Genomic DNA, 11,338 nt, shown 5'->3' on the forward strand with positions numbered 1-11,338 from the left:
GGCACTGTTAAGAGAATTCTGCTGGAGGCACTTTCGCCACCTAATTAATTTTCAATAAATGCTTCCAATAGGTAATTTGCTTTTGGCCAAATGTAAATCAACCGGAGACAAATAGGGTTAAAATTAGAAATGTGTGATGGGGACAATGTTTATGGACAAAATAACCTGGCACCTCTACAAATAATTTGCTGACAGTAATAGAAAATTGGACCACACAGATGTTAACAAACACTGAATACTGAGGTAGTTAAAAATTTGATGAAGGAGGAAAGAACTGGCTAGAAAAAAGATATGGTAGACAAAGAGCCAGATCTTCCACTGGTGTAAATTGATGTCGCTCCACTGAATCCAATGCAGCTATGCCAGATTACACCATTTGAACACTTAGCCCATAAAGTTATCCTTTTTATTCTACTATTCAATAATTATGGGCCAGATCCCTCAGATCCTTACTCAGAAAGTCATCCTGTTGACATTAGTGGGACTATTCATATAAGGGCTACTCATGTGAGGAAAGGCTGGTGGGAGAGGGATCGGGAAATGCTGAACAGAGAACAACAAGCTGAAACTAGTGACTCACTTGGCTGCAAGGTACCTTTAATGTATCATGGCAAGACTGATTTTAATTAATCCTGAACTGTCTTTGATGATCAAGCTATCAGTTATCTATTTCAATAACCTACCTACCTAAGGCAGCAAGTTCTATTACCTAACTGTTCTTAAATTGAAAAGGTATTCCTAATAATATCAACTGTATTCTCATTGTCACCGTAGTTACTGGTTATGACATGAGAAAGGTGAGGCCATCCTCCATAACAAATTCTGACCTTTTTTGGACATTCTGACATGTAAAACACTATATCAATTTATGACACTGTATTAGGATAAATTATACCCAATTACATAACTATTCTGGATAGTCTAGGTGTTGTTCAGAAGTTGAAGTGCTATCAATCAATATCATGACTCAGTGGCTGTAATTACTTTACTTTTTACTTTCTGGAACTTTAAAAGACTGTTGAATCCTGCATTATAAATGTAAAAAATCTAACCAAACTCACCACATTTGCTGCAATGATTTAATATAATCAGTGATAAAGCACAGGGCTGGGAGTCAGGAGATCTGGTCTCTAATTGCTTTGTGAATGTGTGCAAGCCACTTAACCTCTGTCAGCTGGGGATGGTAAGACTCTTTTCACATGGGGACATAGGTGCTGGAACTAAGCGTGATGGAGGTGCTGCTGCACCCCCTAGGTTGAAGTGGTTTCCATCATATAAAGGGTTTACAGTTTGGTTCAATGGCTCTCAGCACCCTCACTACACAAATTGTTCCAGTACCCCTGCATGGGGGCGCTATGATTACGAAACATAACTAATGTTTATAAAGCATTTTAGGGGATTGAAATGGAAGGCTTGGCAGAAGTGCAAATACTGCACATCTTAGGTTCCTGGTCAGCTTATTAGTAATAAACCAACTTCAAAAGCTTTGCAGGTTCAATTTGGATAAGTGTCTAAATATCTGTATGCTTTTCTGAGCCTTGAGCCTGCTCCCACTCTGGCTGAGGTCAATGGAAGTTTTGTAATAGACTTTAAAGTGAATAAGATTGAGCCTGTCTCCAGATTTGTGTTGGAAAAGCTCAAGAGAACAGATTCTCATAAGGTTTCTCTACCTCCTGTCTCTGGCCCTGGCAGAAAAGCATCAGAATGTCCACCAGTATTTTGGGATTTCCACTTCTTTCCTCAGCTGGAACTAGGAAATGGAGAAGCAAGTGGAAATGGGAAAATATATTTTAAAAATGTGTGTGTGTGTGTGTGTGTGTGTGTGTGTGTGTGTGTGTGTGTGTGTGTGTGTGTGTGTGTGTGTGTGTGTGTGTGTGTTTTATCTCAGGAAAGGCTTGGTTCAATCTTATTCACAGATTGGGTTTAATTTATTGTAGTCAAACTGCTTGAACTATTCCCCATAATAAGCCATTTGAGTTTCCCCGTCATGATTTAACATGATAGCAGGAAAGAATTTACATAGGACAATTTCAATGGAAATCACTGCAGACTGTTTTTTACTGTATCTTTGCTCTTTTTGCAGGGGTAAATGATACACTTCTTGTTTGCACCACTCAAACAGATGAGGCCTGATATGGCAACTCTTGCAGGTATTTAGATCAGCATAGATTCATAGATTAATTTATTTCAAGACCAGAAGGGACTATTGTTATCATCTAGTCTGCCCTCCTATATAATACAGGCCACAGAACTTCCCCTAAATAATTCCTAGAGCATATTTTTCAGAAAAAAAATCCAATCTTGATTTTAAAATGGTCAGTGATGGAGAATCCACTATGACCCTTGGTAAATTGTTCCAATGGTTAATTACTCTCACTGTTAAAAGTGTTACACCTTATTTCCAGTCTGAATTTGTCTAGCCTTAACTTCCAGCCACTGGATCTTGTTATATCTTTCTCTGCTAGATTGAAGAGACCATTATTTGCTCCCCATGGAGATACTTACAGACATTAATCAAGTCACCCCTTAACCTTCTCTTTCTTAAGCTAAATAGACCGAGCTCCTTGATGCTGTCACTATAAGGCACATTTTTAATCCTTTGCTCATTCTCATGCTCTTTTCTGAACATTTTCCTATTTTATCAACATCCTTCTTGAATTGTGAATGCCAAAACTGGACACAGTAGTCTAGCAGCAGTACTAAATACAGCAGTACTAAATAACCTCTCTACTCCTACTCCAGATTCCCCTGCTTATGCTTCTCATTATTATGTTAGCTCTTTTGGCCACAGTGGATACGTTTACACGGGGATAAAAAACCCACAGCTGTTCCAGGTCAGCTGACTCGGAATCATGGGTTCAGGCTCTGGGTCTGAAAAATCGCTATGTAGATGTTCAGGCTAAGGCTCGAACCCAAGCTCTGGGACTCTCCACCCTTCCAGTGTCCCAGAGCTTGGGCTTCAGCTGAGCCTGAACCTCTACACAGCGGTTTTTAGCTCCTCAACCTGAGCCCTGCAAGCCTGAGTCAGCTGACCCAGTCAAGCCGCAGCCATGTCTTTTATCCCTGTGTAGACGTACCCTTAGTCACACTGGGAGCTCATGTTCAGCTGATTATCCACCACGACCCCCAAATCTTTTTCAGGATTAGAATCCCCCCATCCTGTAAGTATGGTCAACGTTCTTTATTCCCAAATATATACATTTGCAGTTAGCTGTATTAAAACACATATTGATTGCTTACACCCAGTTTACCAACCGATTTAGATTGCTCTGAGTCAGTGACCTGTCCTCTTCCTTATTTATCATTCCCCCAGTTTTTGTGTCATCTCCAATCTTTATCAGTGATGATTTTATGTTTTCTTCCAGATCATAATACAAATGTTAAATAGCGTAGGGCCAAGTATATTATATCAACACTATTTCCTTTAGAACATAAAAACAGTCATACTGGGTCAGACCAATGGTCCATCTAGCCCAAAAACCTGTCTTCCGACAGTGACCAATGCCAGGTGCCCCAGAGGGAATGAACAAAAGAGGTAATCATCAAATGATCCATCCCCTGTCGCCTATTCACAGCTTCTGGCAAACAGAAGCTAGGGACACCATCGCTGCCCATCCTGGCTAATAGTCATTGATGGATGTATCATCCATGAGTTTATCTAGTTCTTTTTTGAAACCTGCTATAGTCTTGGCCTTCACAATATCCTCTGGCAAGGAGTTCCACAGGTTGACTGCATTGTGTGGAAAAAATACTTCCTTTTGTGTGTTTTAAACCTGCTGCCTATTAATGTCATTTGGTGGCCCCTAGTTCTTCTGTTATGAGAAGGAGTAAATAACACTTCCTTATTTACTTTCTCCACACCAGTCATGATTTTATAGACCTCTATCATATCCTCCCTTAGTTGTCTCTTTTCCAAGCTGAAAAGTCCCAGTCTTATTAATCTCTCCTCATACAGCAGCTCTTCCAATCATTTTTGTTGACCCTTTTCTGAACCTTTTCCAATTCCAATATATTTTTGAGATGGGGCAACCACATCTGCACGCAGTATTCAAGATGTGGGTGTACCATGGATTTATATAGAGACAATATGATATAAACCAAACTTGTAATCTCATCAAAAATATATCCTATTAATTTGACAGGATCTATTTTCCACAAACCTATGTGGATTGGCATTTATTATATTACCCTCTTTTCATTCTTAATTAATTGAGTCCCATATCAGCTGTTCCATTATCCTGCCAGGGATTGACGTCTGGCTGACAGGCCTATAATTACCCAGGTCATCCTGTTTAAGTATTGGCACAACATCTGCCTCTTATTCTTACAAGTAGCCCTTATTTCGGGGAGTAACCTCATTGAAATCAAGATCGACTGGTGCAAATAAGGATTGCAAAGTCAACTCTGCACTTTTGGATTTGAGCAGCCACTTACAGAAAATACGGGGTATTGTCTGACAGCTGTTATTCATGTGAGTAGTCCCTTTGACTTCTGGTCTGATGAGTGTTTGAGGAAGGGATGCTGTACTGGACCCAAGATCTTTTAAAGATTGTTGAATTAACAGAGAAAATGGGTAGGTCATTGGTGTTCAGTGTTTCCACTGATCCATCATATTCACTTCCCCTAGCTAGATAAAGAAACGACCCCCTGGGACACAGCCTGGTCTTTCTCTCTGGAAGAAGGTCACAAATTGAGTAGTGAAACATTGAGACTGATCATGTAAAATCATGGCAAGAAAACGAGATCTATTTTGTATTGTCTCAAAGTGTTTCCTTATAATCATAAACCATGAGGTGTTAAAGGGGTTAATAGGTTCTCAACTCATTGTCAACTAATTATCTTTAAGGTGTTGTCATCACATACTAATCACCGGGCTAATGCCAGCTCCACCACTGGGAGGTGCCCAAGCCGAAAGTAATTCATTTTGAAGTGACCTTCTTTCACTTAACAGCTGCTTAGTTGGTTAACTTAAACCATCACATGCACCCCCACCCCCCAAAAAAAAGCTTTCAGGAACTTTCATCTTTTTAAAAGGGCAGGAAACCCCCCTCCTCTCCAATAAACTGGTAGCCTGGTTAGCAGTAGGGGATAGCTTAAGGCACCATGGGTGGCTAAGATGTATGAGAAACAGATGTAAGCTCTTTGGTGATAGTCCTGCACTTTCTATTTATTGACAAATGAAGTAGGCAATGGAAGGCAATTAAAAACCAATGATTGCTCTCTAAAGACACAAACCATAATAGCAAAGAGGAAGAAACATTGTGTATTGGCCAAGGGTGGGGTGAAGAGAGAGAGAGAGGAAGTGACTTTGATTTTGTAGGCGAAAGCATGGTTGACATTTATAATTTGCTGTGATAGTTCTTTTTTTTTTTTTTTTAATGTTTTGGGTATGAATATAAAGGACTCCAATATTAGTTCTTATTTCTTTCCACCATTGCTTTTCAAATGCTGGCTGGGTGCAAGTTTATGTTTAATTTGTTTGCATCTGGATGGGAAAACTAGACTTAAACATAAGGGATTTATTTTTTTAACTAAAATGTTGATGGGAATGAGAGTAAAAGAGAGAGCGTGGGTAAATGGGATAATCAGTAAAAGAACTGTCATTCATTGCCAAATTCAAACTTAGCTGACGTTTGATGTCAAAATCTGGGTTCATTAACCTTTCCTGTTCTTGCTACACTAGAACCTCAGAGTTATGAACACCTCAGGAATGGAGGTTGTTCGTAACTCTGAAATGTTCGTAACACTGAACAAAACATTATGGCTGTTCTTTCAAAAGTTTACCACTGAACATTGACTGAATACAGCTTTGAAATTTTACTACGCAGAAGAAAAATGCTGCTTATTTTTTAGAGTTTACGTTTAACACAGTACTGTACTGTATCCCCACCCCCCCTTTTTTTTGGGGGGGGTCTCTGCTGTTGCCTGATTGCGTACTTCAGATTCCAAATGGAATGTGTGGTTGACTGGTCAGTTCATAACTCTGGTGTTTGTAACTCTGAGGTTCTGTTGTATTTTCTTAACAGAAAACCAAGACTCAAAGCTGAAGAAATAAATTCAAATGCCTTTACTCAACTCCTCCTGGCAGGGAGATTTATCCTTTTTACTAATCTTCTGTCCTGAGCACATAAGTTTGCATGATCATTTATCTCCTAAAGAGCTTGAGGAGTGTGTGTTCTGCCTTGTGGCCTGACCTCCTGACACACAGAATGTGCCGGCAGGTAATGGCATGGAAGAAGAGATTCTCTCTGCAGGCATTTTAACAGCCATTTTATATTTATTTCTAGGACAACACCTACTTTTCACTTAATATGATAAAAGTGCAAATCCATAGGCCTAATTTAAATGTGTCTTTATTCTGCAACCTACAATTCTGCAGCAGAGACAAGGGGAAAACCAAATCACCCTCCCAGGATGGGTGTTGTGGCCAAGAAGAATCTCATTAAAAATCAATTCCTCATGTCCATAAAACAAGTTTATTTTGTCTTGCAGGAGCCTGCTGTTAGCACTTACACAGTTCCATTGTGTGGAATTCTTGCCTGCTAGTTTTATGCCAAACTGCACACTGAACCATTAACGAGTTTCAATTGTATGCTAAGGTTCTCAATATTTTTGGTGTCATTTACTACAAGTTATTATGCCAGCGTGTGGTATCTTATTACATATGTTATTAATAATGATCACATGTTTAGGGTCTGAAGATTCAGACAAGACATCCAATATTTACATTTTGTAAAACGGGAAATGGTCAGAGCAGGAATGTGATTGGCCACCACTGGCTCCAGCTGCGCAGGTATTCAGCATTAACCCTCACAGGTCAGGATTTACGAGCCAACTGTTACAAAAATATAATGCAAAACACATTTTATAAGCACAAAAAGACAAGTCAATACAAGCCTTTTGCAGGTGGGTGTGAAAGGCACTTGCACTTTGACCTTGTGTTTCCAAATATATACCAAATACCCACACTTCTCAGGTATGACCACACACATCCCTGCGTGACCTTGGGCAAATCACTAAATCTCTCTGTACCTCAGTTCTCCATCTGGAAAGCGGAGATAATGATAAATACTTCCTTCATCTGTCTTGTGTATTTAGGACTTGTCTACACATGTAAATTAATCCAGATTAAGGTAGGATGTGAATTTAAAGAGGATTAAGAATTCCTGATTAACTCCATGTGTGAACACCGTTATTCTGGAGTGAGAGTGCCTCATTCCAAATTAATTTAATCCAATGGATCTACCCTTTTTTATTCCCAAAATACCTTAATTTCTTGGAGCTAATTTGGAATAAAGCACTCTTATTCCAAAATAAGAGAGCCTACATGTGGAGTTAATCAGGAATAGTTAATTGTGAATAAGTCTCCATGTAGACATGCCCTTAGAGTAGGGATTATCTCTGTATGCTTGTGCAGTGTCTAGTAAAATAAGGTTCTGATCTTGGTTGAAACCTCTAGTCTAGGCACTACTATAACATACATGATGATAATAATCAGCTCTCTGTAATTTAAAAGTGTTATCTGATATTACTGATCTTTTTTGCAAATTTGGGGAAGGCATAAATATACACACAATATTATTCAAGGTACTGCTAATCTCCTAATGTTTTATTTTTGGGTTAATCACAGCAGGTTGCTTAAATCCAAAATATCAAGAATAATCCGCACATTTATTCTAGGTTGTCTTCACCGTAGATTATAGCGAGCAGTGAGTGATGAAGGAAAAAATGAAAACCAAATTTATAAACTCTGAGTTTAATATGATATCTAATCTGTTATTTTAGTAATGGTAGCAAAGGGGGGCTGAGCTTCTATTCCTAGTGCATCCTGAACTCTGGGGGGATTTTCAAAGGTTTGCTAGGGGGTTAGGCACCCAACTCCTGTTGACTTTCATTTTAAAAGCCCCTTTAAAAATCCTAGGGATTTAAATGGAAGTTTTGTGTGCAAGAGAAATGCAAAGCTGGGACCAGAGTATGCCCACATTCTAAAACTGCAAATTTAAAATGATGTCTTATATGACTGTTTATTGAAATCACACTGTTATTTTGCAACAGTGCATATTTATGTAGATACTAATTTACTGCCCAGTCACCATTGTGTCTAGATCCTAAGAACTTCACAATGTATTTCATACAATTAGCCACAGATTATAAAATCTTTGGGGAAGGGACCATCTTTCCGTTCTGTGTTTGTAGGAAAGCTAGCACACTGGGGTTCTGGTGCATAACTGGGTCTCCTTGGTGCTACTGCAATACAAAGAAATAATAAATAAGCCTTTTCTTCCTATCAAGCAATTGGAAGGTAGGTTTTCTAAATTTTATTTTAATAGAACAAAATAAAATTTACTGCACTCAGAAATACCATATCTGAGCTTCACCACTAAAAAGACAGTCCATTATGTAAATTTAAGACGCTCCACCAGTACAGGAAAAGATCTAATTATCCCGTCTAGCAGAGGGGAGGGTGGCACACATGTATAATGTGTGGCCATGAAACTGATAACATTTAGTCTTCCATTACATCTCTAGACATGCGATCTGTTGTAGTTTATTGCTATATTTGCCTTTCCCATTATACAGAATTGTAATTAATCCTCGTTACACAGTATATAAATTAACTCATTTGTAAAATATAGAGTATTATATTGTTTAATGAAAAACTTAAATGGTATTACTTAAAACATTGATATATTTTTGTCCTTTTTTAAAAAAAGCTACAAATTACTATTTAATGTTAATTTACTGCCATAATTTAACAGCGCTGAAGTGGAATGTCTGAATTCTGGAGTAGATGCTTAAAGTAGCTTTAAAAATTAAAAATTCTGGTTGCCCCAGTGTATGTTTAAAGAAGAATTTGTAAAGACAAGTTTTTTTCTTCAATCTTTGAAAAGAGGCTGAAAATATTGTTCAAATTTTATTTGCTTTTTAAAAAAAAATTGTTTGCAACTTTAAATAATTTTCATCTGAGGCTAAAATATTACAGCCAAAATATCAAAATATGGAAACCTAAAGCTGATTTCAGTAGGAGTGGCTGGTGATCAGCACCTTTGAAAATCAGGTTATTATTTATGGGGGACGCTCTCAAAGGCATGAATGCAAGTTAAACTTCCAACTCCTTTCAAAGGGAGTTGAGCCATTTGTGTCTTTGAAAATCTCTTCCTAGGTATCTAGGTATGTATTCAGGCATCTAATATTGGGAAGCCACGTTTGAAATATGGGGCCTATCGTTTCTGTTCTGTTAGCATCTCTCCTCTGTTTTAAATGCTTTCTAACCTGCTGATTATTTCACAGGTCTTCCTGTCGAAGATCAGGAGCCTGCACTCACTTCCAAGAAGACAACAGGAGCCACTGGGTCAGGTCAGAAAGCTTTAGAGAAGCAGCACAATCCACTCTTTATTGGTGCTACTTTTGCTTGCTTCCGCATCCTCACTCCTGGGTTGGCTTGGGGAGCGACTGTTAAGGCTGCCTCTGAATCTTTTCTTCTGTTCTGGGAAACAAGTTAACATAAACTTTTATAGTGCTTCCCTAGAAACATATATTATATAACAAAATAAAACTACTTCCCCCTTATCAAGCATTATTCTTTTACATTTACAATTTGCCTGATGTACAGGAGTAATATTCCATGCTTTGCTACAACATATACGTTTATGACCCTTCTGTGGCAGATCAGACTAAACATAATTCATTCACAGCTACTTAGTGCTCTGGGAAATAAACCCCCTGAACTTAAATAACTATGGTGTGACCTCTGTAAAATATTATTTATGGTTGAAGAACTATTGTTATGTACATATCAAGATGTGCCAAATGTTATAAAACAAACACTAGTCAGCAAAGTTCACTGTTTACTGGCCTAGTTGCTCATGGCTTTGTTTCTGGTTATAGTCCTACAAATATCTGCAAATAGAAAAAAACGTGGGTTCCTTGTCAATTGGTAGGCAGTTCCTATTGTGAACCTCTACAGATTCTATTGCAAACCACTCTAATAAAAGGAATGGCACAATATAACTAAGCATTCTAGCTGAACGCAATACATGGTGTTCTGTCAGTGAAATACATTGACTGCTTCAAGTGCACAGCCACTGCCAATACCATCAAGAGATGACTATAATTCATCTGCTGTTCATTTTTGTAAATTAGTTAACCGAATGCAGGGTAAAAACGCCAAATGCATATGCAAGGTGTCCAAAGGGAACTCTGGGTTCTGTGTTTTTTGTTTTCTAATTAAAATCCAACTCTGTGTGTGTGTGTGTGTGTGTGTGTGTGTGTGTGTGTGTGTGTGTGTTGAAAAATTGTAAGTATTTTCCACACAAAAAAATTCAAAAGAAACCAAAATATGTTCATTTTATTCAAATTTGTTGCATAGAACTTTGCAAGATTTTCAGAGACAAAATTTTAAAAACTGGTTTTATTGGGGGAAAAAATATGTCGTCGTCCCCTTGTCCCTTCCCTTTTTCAGAGACAAAAGTTGGCACAGGCAAGGATCAAACAAACAAGGACCCCTCCCCCAGTTTCCCAGTTTTTAATTGTTTAAAAAATTAATGAAAATTCTGTTTTGGTCAAAAAGTAATTTTTCATTTCAAAAAATGGTTTGATGAAGAATGTTCAACCAACTCTAGGTGGGCAATTTTGGCAGCTCTCGTGTTTTATACTGTAGGACTGATACTGTAGCCATTTTTTCACAAGCAAGTCTCCCACTGAGGTCAATGGAATTTAAATGGGACTTAAGTGTTTTGCTCAGTAGAGATAGGCTTACTGGGCTTGTTCTTAAGTGTTTTGCTGAATCATGGCCTAGGCTGAGCAGCTGATGATCTTTCCTGACTAACTGCCGTGGTGCTGTAGGGAGTCGATGTGCACCATCTAGCAGAGCTCACTGACTAATGTATAACTTATTTTTTCCTTTAGTTCCATCCCATTACCCAGCTACAGCCCTTGAATTGCTCTAAAAAGTTCTTCTCAACTGCCACTCTTTTTGTTGCAAGGCTGTTTGTTGTTAAGAAACAAAAAGTTGTTATGGGGTAATATTCCCCCCCCTCCCAAATATTCTGGCTCAGAGAAAAATTGTCCTGTCAGATCCACACCATAGTGCTCATCTTCCATGCTCAGCATAGGCAGAGCTCCCGCTAGTGTCCAAGGAATGGCACGGAGACAGCAAAGTGTCAAAGTGAGAACTGCCAGGCAGATCTGAGAGGAGAATTTTGCCCTTAGTTACCAGAGCTAGAAGGCAAATAAAATATTTCTGTATGATACAAAGGGAATTAGATTCTGCACCACTCTGAAAGAGAGTTCAATTTTTGGGAAAGGGAAATCCAAAGACTTGGTATAGTTTTGGTTT

General features: G+C 38.4%; 1 long non-coding RNA gene across 1 annotated transcript in view; it reads left to right on the forward strand.

Moving 5' to 3' along the window:
- LOC117876070 overlaps positions 1 to 9,347 on the forward strand; it is a 34,420-nt gene extending 25,073 nt beyond the window's left edge. The window contains exon 3 of the long non-coding RNA XR_004645418.1: positions 9,292 to 9,347. This is a non-coding gene — a long non-coding RNA (uncharacterized LOC117876070). The remainder of the gene's footprint in view (positions 1 to 9,291) is intronic.
- Positions 9,348 to 11,338: the final 1,991 nt, after the last annotated feature.

This window comes from Trachemys scripta, chromosome 4, assembly GCF_013100865.1.
Source record: "Trachemys scripta elegans isolate TJP31775 chromosome 4, CAS_Tse_1.0, whole genome shotgun sequence".
Classification (NCBI taxonomy): Eukaryota; Metazoa; Chordata; order Testudines; family Emydidae; genus Trachemys; species Trachemys scripta.